This window comes from Condylura cristata, unplaced genomic scaffold (genome assembly GCF_000260355.1).
Source record: "Condylura cristata isolate star-nosed mole 26May11 unplaced genomic scaffold, ConCri1.0 scaffold00006, whole genome shotgun sequence".
Taxonomy (NCBI): Eukaryota; Metazoa; Chordata; class Mammalia; order Eulipotyphla; family Talpidae; genus Condylura; species Condylura cristata.
The window spans coordinates 57,549,741-57,567,537 of record NW_004567107.1 but is presented as its reverse complement, the minus strand read 5'-3'; the positions used below and the strand labels follow the sequence as shown (position 1 = coordinate 57,567,537).

At 33.2% G+C, this 17,797-nt stretch overlaps 1 long non-coding RNA gene across 1 annotated transcript in view; it reads right to left on the bottom strand.

The window, feature by feature from the left end:
• Nucleotides 1-17,797, bottom strand: part of LOC105853302 — a 219,489-nt gene that overhangs the window by 50,125 nt on the left and 151,567 nt on the right. The window lies entirely within an intron of this gene.

Here is a 17,797-nt window from a genome sequence, read left to right as displayed (position 1 = left end):
TTTGCTCCCAGTTTTACTGGAAAATGTGGAACTCACCACATTGGCTTCTTACATAATGGACTTTGCTCCTTTTATATAAGATTCTGCTTCCTCATTGTTTAAATAGGAATAATAATGTCTCTTTTGAAGAAAATAATTTGGGAATTAAAAAAGTACTGTATGTCAAAAGTATTTGACAACTACTGAGTATTAAAACAAAATAAGTGATTGGCTTTTCTAACACCCAGCCATGACATCTTGTATCCACATTGTTATCAGGTGACCAAACTGATGTGTCTTGTTTTTCTTCTGGCTATCATAAGGGAACAAAAGTGTGCCATCCCAAAACATGGGGTTTTTTTTTGGCAAGAGATTTATTTCATGGAAAAGGCTCTACAGGATGGGTAGAAGATGCTCAAGATAGTTGTATGTACACTTCACTTCTCTAAAGCCTCTTCCAGGAAGATCTAATTCCCCTTACTACCCCCTCCACTAGAAGGCAGAGCTTAGATTTGTATAACTTTGTTCTTAACCCTAAACTCCTAGCTAAGTCATTAAAGGGGGTTCCTAAAGCCACATGGTTGCTTTCTCAGTCATTCTCTTCTCCAACATCCACACAGTTGTACAGAGGTTATTATTCAATTGTTCTCCCCTCCCCTTTTATCTATGTCTAATGTTTACTTGCTAGTTTAGCCTAGAAGAATCCAGAGAAGTTGGGATGATTTCCTTTATACTCTGACACTATTCCCTCTGGTTTCAGTCACATCCGGGACTGAGCCTTTAAGGTCTGCAAATTTCCTAGTAATCTTAACAATTGTGAGCAGTTAAGAATCCTGAGTGACTGAAATTCATTTTCTTTTATCATTACAACATAATGTTAAATAAGTATCTTTTATTCCTTATTTTACAAAAGAAGAAATTGAGGCTTAAGATGTGAAATAATATCTTCAAAGTCCACAATTATGATATGACATAACATATTATCATCAGTCTCAACCATTTCCATTATTTATACACCCACTCTTTTCTTCCTTATTTGTACTTTCCTACAAGTTATTATGGAGAATTCCTGCATAATAAATTGAACTTACTTCCTAAAAGATTATTTTGGCAAACATGAACTTAATTTCTGAGCATTTCCATTGACATACTCCTTTTTCATTTCCGAGTTACTTGATTCAATACACACACATGATATACAAGTATAATTCTTTTGATAATTTAATTCTATTATATAATAAACATAAATTTGTTATACATATCTATTATGGACAATAATGATAATAGTTCATGTTAAGAATGAAGTGGACCTTTCAAAAATACTAATGTATTCCAAAAACTATTTTGAGGAAAAATGTGAAAAAGACTTATTAGAGACCTCAAGTATCATGAGGAATGTCATTTTGCTGACAACTAAAACAGAGGCAATGTTTTTATGGACACATCCCAGTATTCTTTCCATTTCACCTTTAAGTATTTTTTTTAATTGGGTAATTATATTTCTTTTTATAATTCTTAACCAGTAATCCTAGTCCTCAATTTAAAGGCAATTCTAGGTGCTACTGTAGACCTTAAAAATTAACATTTCAAATGCTCAGTGAATACTGGTGGGAAAGCAGTTTTCAAAGTTAAACAATCCGTTTTCTGCATATTCACTTGGACATGGAATTTTAAAAATTACCATTCAATGGCTTCAGAACTGCTAGGTAGATAGAAGTTGCAGAAAGTACAGGACACAAAATTAACCTCAGGCTGTAAATGGAACTTACTTTTTAAAGCTATCTGAAATTATTTCCTTATGTGCTCCTCAACTTATGAAAATAGTTAAAGAGATGAAATGAGCAAATTTTGGTTACAAAAAACAAACTGCTTATCTATCTAAGAAAAATTACAGGTCATAAAAGAAGCCTCAAATGTGGAATGCTGGTTAGCTTGAGTCCTTTTTATGGCTCTTACACTAGGATAAAGTCTAAAAGGGTAGGAAATCACAAATGCAGGGAGGCAGGAGTCTTGTTCAGTTTCAGAAAGCCCTGTTTGAAAATACATGCTGATAAATAAAAAAGTCTCTAATCTTACACAGCATACAAATAACCTTGGCCATTTGTTGCTTAGATCAGAACTGTGGAGGCTAAAAACAACAAAATTTCTGATTCTGGAAATTTCTCCCTGAATTCCCTGAGCTCAGGGAGTGCTGTACAAAGGTGCCTAAGAGTACTGGGTCTTGCCAGTAGATAAAAGGCTTCCTTTCAAATTGCATTTGCCTGCACAGCACTTCCCTCGCAATATAGTAAATCAGCCAGTCAATGAAGAAGTAAACAGCCCAGCCCTCACGTTCAAATAAGCTATTTCTCTGCTTTGTATCCTGGAGTTCCAATAGGGATTGTGACAACAGGATGATTTTGCTGACCTCACAGTAAACAAAATAACAAAAGCAAAATAATCAGACTTGTTGTGCAAGACACCAGCAGATGCTGTGAATAAAGGCAGAGCAGCAGCAATCAGCCATGTTCTGCTACGGGCGAAGTTTAGCTAATCAATATGGGGTTTGTGTCTGGAAGTGCCTCAGTCCAGGCATGAATTTAGCAAGATATATTAGGAAACTTCCTCTTTCATTGTATTTGCTCCCTTGCAGAGGCTATGAAGTAAAACATGGTCTGTAAATACCGGAGTTTGTGGATTCTAAATTTCATACATTTCCTATTTTATGGTTACTTTAGATATTGCTTTGTAAAAGAAAGTAAAACAGAAATAACACTGATTCTTTGTCCAGTAAAGTTTTATTTTAACCCTTTCACTGTAAAGTATTTTTAAAAAAATTATTTAAAGGAACTATACAATCTTTCTCCTTTAACAATGGGATTTTAATACTTTTAATATGTTCAATGTTTCTTACCATATTTCAGGAACAGTTAAGAAATGAAGTAAACTATAGATGTACTTTCAGTTGTTTATTTTTGTTGTTGTTGTTTTCTAGGAGTAGGAAGAAGCAGACATTACCATTTAAGACTAAGAATTGTCATTTTAGGTTTTATCTGCATGAAGTGATGATTAGTCTACCATGCAGACTTTTGCAGGTATATATTTTACCAACTCCTTGGAGATTCTGGGTGATTGGTCCAATGTGGATACCCTCCCCCAAATAAATGATAGATTTTCCAAAAATATTCTTAGTGGGTATACTCATATGTTGTAGAAATGAGTGAAAACTGGAAACACATTTGGCATTAGCTAGTTTACTTAAAAAATCACAAATCTTATTTATGAACAGCTGGATTCGTTAATAAGTGATACTTTGAAGATAGTGAAAATTGCACAGGTACAAAGGTGTGATAACAAGAGAGTTCATAGTAGTCCCAACCTGGAACTTACTCAGTCATCACTGAAATGACTAATTATAATGTAGTCAAATATGGAATACTGCACAAGAATGAAGAGTAATAAACTATTGAAGTGACAAATGAATCTCAGAAACATAATGTTAGGAAAAACACATAGGCACTAAAGTATACACCACACAAAAGCATTCATATATGTGCTAACCTCAGGGAAAACTCAGTATGTGTTTAAAATTCACATACTTAATAAATAACAATTATCATGAGACACAAGATATGGCTACCTCAAAAGGAGACAACATAGTGTGCACTACTTGGATTCACCTGCACTTATTTTAAGGACTTTATCTTTCATCTCCTTACTCAGAACCATTTCTTTGGTTTCCTTTTTCCCACTATGAACTATTTTCAATGATTGAAAATACTCAGTGGTACCTACACAATACTCATATCTTCTCATTCTGCATTATTATACAAAATGCATTGCCTATTCACCCTCCAGGGCATGAAAAATAATGCTGGATGACCCCTCTATGTGAAATCACACCAAACAGCACTTTTAGATGAAAGTTAGTGTTATTGGAAATTTAGCATTGTTGTGACTGATTAATATACTTGGGAAGAAATGTGCAAATGAGCAGTCTAGCTCATTTCCATGGTTTCTTAGTAGGGAGACTCAGGAGTCCCTCAGTCCTGGAGTTTTGAGTACGTTTGAAGGCTAGAAATACAAGAAGGGGAGGTATTCTTTGTAAAGAGTAGTCCATATATACTAATAAGTTTGTGACTATACCAAGCCAAGGATAAGATGAAAAACACTTTTAACGACACAGGACCATGTTATTGCAATACTATCATAAAGCAGAATTTTATATAGAACTTCATGGGGAAGTAAACTGATCTTTAATAAGCTTGGAACTAGCTTGACTATTTATATACCAGAAGAAATAATTACCCTTTTTCTTATATTAACAACTGAGAAATTAACACTTAGGTGTTTGTTTTGGGAAAGTTACTTTGGACTCTAAGTTTTTCTCTCTCCAAATCTAAAGCCATTATTAAGCTATCATATCACACATTAGGATCATATAATTGGTCTTTATGGGACATTTTATGGCATGATCTGATAAAATGTGCTGTATACAGTATTTGTACTATGTATAACATTGCATGATTCCCCAAAATATTCACTTCCCTTTGAGTTTATATTGATGTTGGAAATAGCTGTGCTTTTTCAAATTATTAGTTTGATTTTACATAACAAATTCAGTGAATTGTGTAAGTCTCATGACCCATTTGAAGTTGAAAGCTAGTCCAAAATGTAAAACTTAAGAGTTTTGACCAATGCTTTCTTCACTTTCTTTTTATCTAGTTATTTTAATCCACAAATTTTGAATTATAATTCCTTTTGTTGAATCTTATATATTTACATCAGCAGATACAAGGTATGGTAAGAAAAATCAGTTTCTTTAAAGGCAAAATTCATTTTTCATATCTATAAATTTCCTGATGGTGTGGTTATTCTTAGTAGTAGACAACTTTCCTATCCACATCTGATTTTTTCTTCTACACTTCTTTTAAAAGTGTGTAATATGTTACATTATAGAGACATCTGTTCGGGACAACTAAAAATCCATTCTACCTTGTTATATCTTTGTCAGAAAGAATGAATTCTGCTCTGTCTCAATCTGACCTCTTGAATGCTATACTTTGACAGACTCTTTCTCTCACCTGCCAGACAGTCCTGAAAATAAGAGGAGAAAGAAAACACCTAGCAAATCATTCAGGGTACATCTATATTATAGATGAAAAATCCAATGCTGGATGGAAATGTAGTGACTTTGTTTTCTTCCCAGGGAAATCTAATGCAGTGGGAGGGAAGGGATTTATAAAGTTTGTTCATATTTTGAGGGACACATGGTATGGGCACATCATATTAGTTATACCTCAATTTGAATTCTCAGTAAATTATTTCCATTGGGACTTCCCTGGTGGCACAAGGAGGTAAGTCTCAGCATTATACAGCTATTTGCAGCCACTGCAGCTTGCATTTTGATCCCTAGCCAGGGAGCTGACCCACATGGCACCACAGACCTCTCTTGTGGTCCTCGCTACTCCCCCTCAGCAGTGTATTTCTGTCAGTTTGCATCCACACTCACTCTGTGTCTGGCGAATCCTTTCACCCCCTGCACCTGTGGCCTACACCCCAGCTCTTGTATGCATAAATAAATGCAGGATTTTTTTTTTTTTAATTCTGTTCTTCTCTAGTTCATTTTGTCACTGCCTCATACACAATGGGCCATATGGACAAGAGGTCATCTTTCTTAGAGTACCAAGATATCCTTTGCAAACAACCATGGCTCTATGGAATCATGGAGACTTTTAGAACTAATTGCACCACCAAATATTGAACAATTATATTTACATTTTCACATAAGTTTGCTGACCCCTCATACAGGTCAGTCACAAGCACCTCCTCCTCAGAGCAGTGGGTTTACTATCAACCAGACTCAAGTGTTCGTGAAAAATCAGTGTTTCTCAGTTTTCTCCCACTACTTCCACTATCTTATTCATTGCAACATACAACCAAGACAAAAGCAGAGAACTCTACTGAAAGAGACAAGAGAGGCCACACTTAGGTCTGCCTTCGGACTTTGAGATTTTGCATAGTTTTCTGCTCCCAGAACTCACACAGAACATTAAAATAGTATTTTCTGCATAGTTTTCCTTACTCCCTTAACACCAATGATAGCACTTGAAGGAATCCTGTTTCAAACTTCATACACTGATCAAATTCCAAAATTACATAATTTCCCACTCATAGATGGATATACAACCATTAGTTTAAAGAAGGTCAGGAAGAACTTCTTAGATCAAAGGTAGGATGCAGGATGATGAAAGCCAGTAAGTGATCCCAGCAATGAAGAATAAGAACAGGAATTTGAAGGAGATTCTTACCACCCACTGCTTATTGGGAAAGCAAAACTTCAGATTCATATAGAAGATTCTTTTAACATCACAATTCTAAAAATTGTAGATCTGGAATTTTTGGATTTAGAACAATTAGAGTATAAGAATAAAATGGAAGTTTCATACCAACTTAATTGAGTACCAAATCCATCCTGCCCCTACTTTCTCTTATACACATAATTTATAGATGAGGTAAGATAGCAAGAATTAAAGTTTTAATTAATTTTCTTGAGGTCCCATGTCTTTGTAGAACTGGGAGTCAATCATTCTAAATTAAGATACTTTTTTCTAAATTCAACTTTCTTGATTTCATTCAAATGAGGTAGAAATTTTCAGATCATTTTGGTTTACTTACTAAATTTAAATTATATCACCAGTGAAACTTTTCTAAGGTATAGTGAACTCAGTTTTCTTTTTATCATTTTCTATTCTTATCAGAACATGTATTCCTTATTTTTATTTTTGGTGAGCTGAATTTTCCTTGCTCTTCTTCAGTGTTTCTCTCCTAAACTTTGTGAACATTTTGCCTTCTCCCAAGCCTCTGCTATATTAATAAAGTCTAAATCTTCATAATTTAGTCTTATCCCTCCCATGTCATATTCTACACTCATTATTCTCTTCAAGTTCATCTGGATTTCTCACAGGCATGGTCTATGTCTTATTATTATAGTGAAAAATAACTATTATAAATTATGGCACATGCCACTCCCATTGGATGGTTAATTTCTTAACCTGAGGAAGTCCATCTTATATATTCATTGCCTGTACATGATTAGTGATCAGCACACCTTTGTTTAGACAATGCATTTAAAACTGACCTGAGACTATCTGATAATGAAATGCATGCCCTCTCTTCTCCTGAATAATATGTTGAAATTTCACTATTTAAAACAAAGAAGATGGAATTAATAAAGTAATAGTTGTCTGTATATATCAAGTATATATAGACCATATACCTATAGCTACCATTATATATGTATAAATCATATTCTAAGTAATAATGAATGTAAGTGTGGAATATATATATATGCAGCTTAATATGAGTCATGACAGTAATATCATGTGAACATATATCTAGAGATACAATATCTAAATATGCAAATATGTAATAATTCCATAAATATTTACGTAATGTAAGGCATTGCTCTATAGTACGTGTATGTGTGTGTATGCATACAGTATAACTTGGCATATATATATAAAAACTGTACAGTATCTTACCCAATTTGCATACAAAGCTAGGAATACAACCTCAACTTTCTATTTTCAAATTCAGTGCTTTTGTCTACTATAATATGCTGATCAGATATTTGAGCAGGAACTGTATTTGGAGCAGCATTGTCATTTTCTTAGCAATTACTGGAGTGCTACACAGAGAATAGATGCTTAGAACATTTTGATGAATAAATTACAAAGCAAAACTTCATCGTGATACTTGAATATATCTAAATAGATGGGATGGCTGACACTTGTCATTTTCTTAAAATCTTACATCTTAAGTCAGGTAATAGCAACACTATATGCTAAGTCACTAAGATAAGACTAGCAGGAAACTTTTTTTTATATGAGAAAACATTTTCTAAAACAAGAAAATGAGATAGATCTTCCAATGGAGTAAAAGACTACTCCAAAGATATTGTGCTAAAAAGACAGATTATCTTCTCTGAGTTGTAATATAGACATTTGAAAGGTAAATAGGGGACTTGAATGAAGAATTAAGTGCGGATATATATACATAATATTATGCATATTCAAGTTTATTAAGTGACAGAGTAAATGTAAATATAAATTTGTGATGTATTTAATGTAGAAAATTTATATTTCTGTAGCATTATGCTATGACATTTTGTAAATATTCTTACCAAATAGAATCTTAATATGTCACTGAACTTTTTTCAAGGTTATACCCTAAACTATACATTCTTTAGTCTATTACCTATTTATTATCCCATGTACATACAAAATATATAATTCCTCTCAATTATTGCCATCATTCCAACATTATATGCATTTTAACAGCTTTATTAATATTTAAGCAATGCTGCATTTTCATTAGCACAATTACTCCATGACCTACATTGTATTCTTTTATTCTAAAATTGCTTAGCCTGTTACATTATTTTTTTAATATTTTGTCTATATAAATGTATTGAATTATAAATTCAATATAAATTCAATATATAATATATATAAATTACATATAAAAATTCAAAGTTCTTCCTCAATTACAATGATTTTCAATGAACAAATCTACATTTTTAAACCTGGTTCTATCCCTAATGTGCCCTTTGAAAGATAATAAACTCTTTAACCTCTTTGTATTTTTAGTGTTTTATCTGTTAATGGCAGGTCCAATGCACTAATTTTATTTTTCTAACTTGTACTTTTTTGAAAGTTAACTTTTAAAGATTGATTATTAATTTTTCACAAAGTAAATGATAAATGTGTTACATGGCATTGCACAGCTAGTGTGGTACTAAGGAGCCACAACCTTTGTGGAAAGAAAATTGTAAATATATAAATCAAGAGTCCTAAAAATATTCATAGACATGATCTGCTAATATTAGTGACTAGTCTAAAACAATAATTTTCAGGATAGAAAAATATTTCCACACACTGTATTTCTAGTGAAATTATATAAAAAATAAGCAATTTACTAGATATACCAAAAGGATATATCACAAAATGAAAAATTATGTGGTTAATTTAATTTTTTCCCTAAGATAAAATCCTAATTTGTAATGTTACAAATTCATGTTAATTGAAAAATGATTCTGAGAATATATAATATATAAACAATAAAATGTTATTTGAATTAATGATGGAATGAAATAGCTAAAATATTAATAATGAATTTCTTCGGAGGAAATGTATTATAAATACATTTTTCTAAAATGCAAATATTTTTCTTAGATAGCTAACCAGTTATATAACAAATATAGAATATAGTTTAATATATTCTAATAAGTTAGTAACAAATATAGAATATCAACTGCTAATGACCAGTTATTACATTTCAAATTCAATATAAAGAAGCATGTTCTAACAGATTTCAGCTCTGTCTAGTGTTTTGGGTCTACAGATGCTCTTTTAGGTAGTAGATTGCTTATGTTAAGTCATCAGCCATAAGATGTTAAGAAATTATTCTGATAAAATCATTAGAGTATTTAAAGTTCAAATAGAGTTGGATTTAAAATATCTTAAGGTACCTTTTGACTTTCAGAATCTGAGTCTAGTTAATTCCAAAAGCTCTTCATTCTAAAATTCCCTATTTACCTTTGAAGTTAATTTATATAACCCCTTCACAGCTACTTTTAAAAATATTAATCTCTACATCTCTAATAACAGAGAACTAAAAAAATTGATATTTTTGCCTATTAATGGTTTTACTGATGTCTGTGAGAAATTAATTCATTATACTACACATTCTACACAGATCATCCAGAGAGACTCTACTACAGTGTTTTACAGATGGGAAATGATGTTTAGGGGGATGACTTGAATTTTTTCCTAGTTCACAGGACTAATCAAAGTTTCAATCCCATTCTTACATGTAAAGAAATGCAGCTTTCTGAACTCAGTTATACTACTTGGAAAACACCCACTCTTGCCTGGAATGAGCTACAGACTGTTCTCAATTTTGTTTCTTGAGAAGAAAGAAAAATTGAAAGTTTTCCTTTCAAAAACAATGAGCACAGGGACTTACATAGCTTTGGTCACTTTCTAACAGTCCTTACTCTTCAACAGTCCTAAGTGTAGGGAGGTGATAACATTCCTGTTACTGTTCTTGCATATGAGACAGGACTTGTGTGTTGAGGGTAGAGGCACTTACATGTGTGTCATTATGTTTGTGTTACTCTGTGTTATTCAGCTATCTACTCTAAGTTGAATAATTTGGGGTGGGGGGGAATCTGATGCACAATCTTCCCTGCAATTTGAAAGACACCAAACCTTCCCATCTAAAAACATTTCAGTGTCTATAATTCTTTAAGGGGTATTCTTTTAGAACATATCAGGAAGAAAGTTTTCTGTATATGATATGTATAGTCTTGTTATTAATAAACACAAAGTTTATATTTTTATCTTGGCTGTCAACTTAAATTATTATGACTAGAGTATTTCTCACAATTTTACTTCACTTCATATTTTTCTACCTTATTGTAGGCAGGTTTTCTCATACAATGTCTTAAGACCACATTGCAAAAGGAAAGAGTATGGGAGAGGAGGAAACTCACTGGCACTATGTTAAATGAGATACATACATTTCTAAACATAATCATCAGTAGCAGCAGAGTTCACAGCACAGATTTTATATACATATATAGATATAAATATATTTTTTAATTAGCTAAGCTAATTCCACAATCATTTAAATTACACACTTGGTTTGTTTATAACTTTTATACACACATTTTTACAAAATCTATACCTTTTCTTCACATGTAACTAAACATGTAAACAAGAAGAAAAGAGCATTAGTTCCTATACAGGACATGATGATCTTATGGGTAAACTACTCATTACCTATCCATGTGGGCATGTAATCATTTAGGGTTGTGATTACTACAGCTTTTCAAAATAGTTAATTGCAACTGAAAACCTGAAATGCTGACTTTAATTTCTCAGTAAAACAACTGAATTATTCCCTTCATAAGCTGTATAACCTGTATTACCTAAAAAGTTATATGCCAAGTGAAGAGAATTATCGAGATCATTTGTAGAAATATTTACTTATAACAACATGCAGGCCATTGGTTTTGTGCATAATTCAACTGGATGTTAATATCAACCCTTCACTTGCTTTGTCTTATTCAACATAAATTATAAATAAAAAAAAAGGATTCTTACTTTCTTATTACTCCATACTTCTCAAATTGCATATAAATATCATAAAGCAGAATTTATTCCTATCTAAAAATCAAAATACCTGCTTTTCAAAATTTATCTTTATACTCATGCCCAGATAATCTAAGAAAAATGGTATTGCATTGAAACTTCAGTAATTGCATTTTTTAACAACTCCCCAAGTGATTCTAATGATCAGCCAAGTTAGAGGAAAATTATCATAATACTGGTTTGTAAATGATCAATGAAAATAAGCTCCTCATACTCAACATCCAGTCCCCACACATTCACATAAACACACATATATTCTCCCATTTTCCTAACACAGGATTTTTGTTTCCATGGCTTCTAAGATTCTGACTTAGACTCTATGAATTTAGTATTTATTTTCAAACTTTTCAGCATTGTCAGAGTTCTCATTAGGGATTTTTTTCACAGCTTTTTCTCTAGCAATCACTTTCTCCTTTCTCCAATAGAAATTCTCTACTCAAGTATAAATTGAAATGTGATTGTTCCCATAGGCTACATGGCTAGCTTTGGAACCCAACATGTACATAAACTTTGTATATAGTAGCCAATATACATGCCCATGACTATTTTACAAAAATAAAACTAGAATATCGATGAGGGTTGACACGAGCTATGCAACCTCTGTCGTCAGACACGGTCCAGATGGAGGGGAATGGCTCTGAAAAATCAGACTTTCCATGCTAACTTATGTTATGACCTCCCTTTTGTGTATAACCATAATATCAAAATATTTGAGCAATTTTCAGCTTACAATTGGACTGCCTAGGCCGCACAAGGCCTGCCTGCCTTGACAAGCAAGCACTGCACCAGGGTGAAAAAATTCCCCTGAAGTCAAGTTACTTGACTACTGACTGATAAAAGCAAAAGGGCTGTTTTTGCAAAGTCTCTCTCACTGTCGGATGGAGGATAACCCAAATCTTACCATTCTATCATCTTACCTAGCCTTCTATTCAGCTTTTTTTTTTTTTTTTAAGATTTATTTATTTGTGCATACAGAACTGGGGTACAGGCCAGAAATGTGGAGGGCGAGAGGTTTCACCAGAGACAGAGTGGGGAGCAGAACAGGCAGATGGAAGAAGTACACTGCTGAGGGGAGCAGCGGGCGGGTCAGGAGAGGTCTGCCACGCCATGTGGTCACCTCCGGGGCAGGCCTGATCGAACTCATGCAGAAGTGGCTTTAGCTTCTCAATGCAGTGCTTTAACCTGCTGCGCCACCAGGGAGGGCCACTATTCAGCTTTTTAAAGAATTACTCAAACTTCCTATTGTTTGGCCTTTAGATGTGGAAATTCATCCAGGTTGCCTGTTTTTTAACTAATCAAGTTTTCCACCTGCTACACCTTAAAGGAATCCACAAAAGTCTTCTGGCTAGTTTTTCAGGATTCTACTATGTAGTCTTTAGATAAAGAAATTCACCTATGTCTCCTATTCAGAGATTTGATTAGCAAGGAATTTCCTCTTCTGTCTCCCAGGATGATTCAGGCAGAAAAACAAAAACCCATTAAGTAGTAGATAAGGTTTAAGGGACTTCTATCTTAGTTGATCTCCACTATAGTAATATTAGTCATAGACTTTGTGCATTTATGTACCTGTTTTTTAACCTTGATTGATTTTAGAATGTTATATCTCAGCTAAAGGGCAATACGACCGTAAACTGTTCTTAGAAAAAAAAAAAAGATGATTGTAATCTCTCAGCCCAGTTCCTGTGCTGATATCATCCTACTACTTACTCCTAATGTATAAAAATAAACCTCTGCCAAAGGCAGAGCAGGGAGACTTGCACCCAACTCTTACTCCCATGTCTTCCTCGCTCCCCTTTCCCCCTTTTTTAGGAATCTCCACTTGCTGACGCCTTCCCAACTTAGGGTCTTGCCTCCAGACACCTCAATAGTTGGAGCTGGTCTCCAACAGAGGATAGTACAAAACCAACATCCTGGAATTGTTTTCTTGCCATAACATTATGCAAAATATTTTTTCATAAAAAAAAGGGTTAAAGTTTGATAACAAGAAATGCACTTCTGCTTCTTTATCATTAGAAATCATTGTAGAAAATGTTTGGCAAAGGGTCAAAGAGAAAATATTTAAAACCAACCTTTAAGAGATGACCATAGATATGAGGCATGGTAGGGAAGAGGAGGCATGAGAAGTCTAGGGTGGGGTTGAGAGAGCATAATGGACTGTGCTGGGTGTTTTAGTGGTGAGAGGCCTATACTATCAAAATATTAAAAAACTAACAAGGATGTAAAGAAATGATACTTCAATTAAAAATTGTTTAAAAAATTTTTGGTTATTTATTACAAACAGTACTTCACACATAAAAGATTTTTGAAAGTGTGCATAAAATTGTAGTTTATGTAAAAGTCAAGTTTAATGTTCCTGGCAAATTCTGGAAAAGTGATTACTTCCAAAAGCACAATATTGTATTTTGGAACAGTTCACTGATCAAATATTACACAATGGTACCACATAACATCTATTACTGAGTGTTTATGAAAATTGCATTCAATAAATAGGTTTCATATCAAAACTTGAATCACAGCTGTGAGCCAAATTAGATTGAGGGACAACTTATAAGAATCTTTTAGTTGTATATGCTTCCCAATTCCCTGTTAAAACTGCCATTATCAATTTAATCCACATAATAATTTTCACCATTATAAATTTATCAACCAGATTATTATTCATGTGCACGGCATGAATAATTATAATTAATTTGCTGAAGGCTCACTTTGCCGTTTCTATTAATTATGATCCTATGGCTTTAAATAAATCTGAGAATGAAAAAAATCTTCAACTAGAGAAATATACAATAGTTAGGTAGGCCTGTAAAGTGCATCACTCACTTTACACTTTACACTCCTTGATTGTATCAGTGAGATAATTACTGGTATTTTGGACATCAACATTGAATTATAATTTAACTAGTGAACCTAATGCAGCTTAGTTTTGCAATCTTCTCTCATCCAGATCAATTTCTACTAATAAATCACTAGATCACAAAAAAGAATAAGTAATAGCAATAAAAACATAATAAGTAGTGAAAATTATAATGCTCATGGAATCTTGTTTTAATTCAAACAAGATGATTTTTTTTCCTTTTTGATTAAAGAAACAACCCATTTCCCCATCCCCATGTGCCAAACAAAATAACAATAAAACTATTTTCACTACTTTTTTTCTGCTAGCTCTCTTTGAAAGGTAAAAACTCTCAACTAAGGTAATTATGGAGGGAAAAACCCAATACCTTCTAGAGAAACTGCAGGGTAGATCTTTGATAATTTATTGAAGACACTTTCAGAGTGGGTTGCCTTTGATCATAAAGCCAATTTTCAAAAAATCCCTAATACTTTTCAGGGGGAAAAAGTGAAGGTTGTTTGGGGATATTAAGCAACACAGTGTTTCTGAACAATCATCTCCTGTTTCTGTACAGGAAACACTGGGGAGTACATAGCAGGTTTGCCCCAAGCTATGCCTAAACTACGATTTTAGAGGTTGTTTGAACTGAAGCATTCCCTATAAAAAATGTTTCCTTGTATTGGAAATCAAATATAAATGGTGTATGCTACCAAGTTACTCAGCACTGCATTCTCAACTGTTTTTTTTTTTTTTGTATGCATATTTTCTAAATTGACTCAGAATGGGCATTCTTCCTTCCTTCTAATTCTGTGAACCTTTGTCCTTTGTAATACAGTTACCATCAGCCTCACTTTGTCTGTCGATACAGAATAATTACTAATAACATTGCTTTGCACTATCAAAAGTATCTTGGTTTAGAAAAAATGTGGTGATTTAACTCTAAAAAGAAAGACCATTATGTTATATCGCCTTATGAAATTAAGGACATTTACTGCTTATTCACTGATTTAACTTGAACTGTCTCTGACACACAGTAAGTTCTCAATAAATATTGAATACATTGGCTGAAGCTCTAGAAATAAAATACCTTTCACAAGCAGGCTGCTCTGAAGCCCTTGAATTTTTCAGTCAGAAAATATTTTATATAATATATGAAAAGCTAGTTACCTAGCAGACATTATAATATATCAAGGACTGAAGAACTTGAAAGTTCATGTCTCATGGAATTCATTAATAAGTTTTCCAGAGCAAGATCTACTTTTCTACATTGTTTTATTAAGATTTTTTTTTAGAGTACAGATATATTAAAGGAAATATGTAGAGATTAATACCATGCCTTCCTCACACATGTATTACTTTCCAGCCATCTTATTCCCCACCCAAAGCGGTACATTTGTTGCAACTTATAAACCTAAATTGACTCAACATAATCATCCAAAGTGTATAGCATGTATTAAGAGTTCATTCCATGTGACTATGGATTTTGACAAACTCATTATGACATTTATCCATCATAATGGTAGCATACCCAATATTCTCACTAAATCCTTTGTGTGTCCCTCGGTCCAACCTCTGACAATCACTGACCTGCTTACTGTGAGTGACATTTTCCAGAATATCATGAGAGCAGGAATTCTATATTGAGCCATTTTGTATTGGCTCCCTTCATTTAGTAAAATATATTTATTTTGTCTCTTATCATGAATTGAAAGCTCATTCTAAGTGCTGAGTAAATAATCCATTGTCTGCATGTGTCATGATGTGTTGTGTACTTACTGAAGAGCATCTTGGTTGCTTCCAAGTTTGGGAAATTTTAAATAAAACTACTATAAAAACAAATTTTTTGTACATTTAAGTTTTCAACTCTGTGTCAATACTAAAAGGAGTACAACTGTAAGATGATACTTAGTGCTCCTTTGCCTTGGAAAAAAATGTGCAAAACTAAGTATAATTAAGCAAGCAGATACTTAGAAGATGAATCAAAGTTGCCAAATATAAAAGCAGTTTGATTTCAAAAAGTCAAATAAATGGATTATTGGGAAGGGATAGACACTTATAACTGTCAAATAGAAAGGACCTAAAATTGAGAATTTTTCCCTTCATATGCTTCAAAGTAATATTTTCATATCACCTTACATATCTGAGAAGGCAACACTATTAATAGCAGGTTAATAGGATAAGGTTTCCTCCTTGAACATACTTTTCTGGAAGCCTCTTGACCAGGCAAAGCATAAAACAAAATGATATATTTGTGTATCAAGCCACGCCTATTCTACCTTCCTTAATCCACATGCTCTAACAGTAAGCCATGTCTTACTGAATTGCAAAAAAAAAAAAGGGAAAAATGTGTCACCTCTATTTTCTGATATTTATATGTCTAGGAAAAGAAAGGGGGATTGGACATAGATTAGTCCTGTCGTTAACATTGCTACCTTGGATTTTTTCATTTTCATCAAATCGTCCCCACACCAACACACAGAATTTTCATTTACCCTGGCTTCCTGGATCTTTTTCTCACACTTTCCCAGTGGCTCTCCAGAGCGAATGAAAGTGCCATTATCTATGGAACACCATAGTATAAAAAACAACTCTATATTTCATTTTTGGACCATAGTAATTTGTGATGAATTTTTAAGTAATGTTAAATCACACTACTAATATCCTATATACATTAGGGGAAATTGGCATCTAAAGCAACAAATAAAATCAAAAGCAAAAATCTGACTAGCATTTTGATGAGGAATACATTTGCATGTATTTTACATTTCATAAAACATATCTTAAGGTATAAAATATACCCAATAAAATGTAGTCCAAATAAATTCCATATTAGCATATATTTAAATATTATAAACATTGACCAATTTTGTACATTTCTAGTTTTCTAAAAAATGTTGCATGGTGCATTTCAACTCACTACCCAGGTGAGTTCCAAATGGAAGTTAACTGCATGATAAAGTAACAAAAGGATCCAAGGACTAATACAGTCTCTACAGGATATCTACCATAAAGATCATATATATGTAAATCCTTGAGAAAACATTGTTATTAGTTCTAGAGATAGTGGCTCTTGTCTATAATTTAATGTTTAACAATTCAGTAGGAGTGTATTTTAGATGAATTTAAATAAAAATTGAAACTGGATATATAAGCTACACACACACACACACAAATTTAAAGAAGACTACCATACTACCACTCAGTTTGATGTGAAAAAGTTATGACCAGCCACATTCACAAGTATGACATGCTAGAATACTAGGTACATTACTGTGTGTTCTCTACTAAGTGAATGAATGACACACACAAACAATACAAAAAGTATATACACATGTATTTTCTTAAAAGAATTTGAGCTGGTAAGAATAAAAATTATTCAAATAAACAGCAAATCCAGAAGGAAACCAAGTTCTTACTTGCCTTGAGATCACAGTTAAGACACATAAATGTGATCTTCAAGTTACAAGTGCTCATAGGACTTGAGAGAGAAGCAAGGGTAAGCTTCATTCAGTGTGGGAAGTTTAACAGGAGGGATTTATATCAAATAAGGCTATTTATAGTCTATCAACTTATGGTAAAGATAACTACAGTTTAATTCCATTTCTGATAGCTAATTCTATATGAACTCAAATAGGCTATGGGGTGCCAAATTGTAACTGGGTGGTCCCTAGGAGAAGGGAAGTTCCAGGTTCCCTGCCCCACCCAGAAGGAGGGTGGAGCTGAGCAGAAAAAAAGGAGAAAGGGAAAGAGAGGAGAAGAGAAGGAAGCCAGATGGAGAACAAGGAGG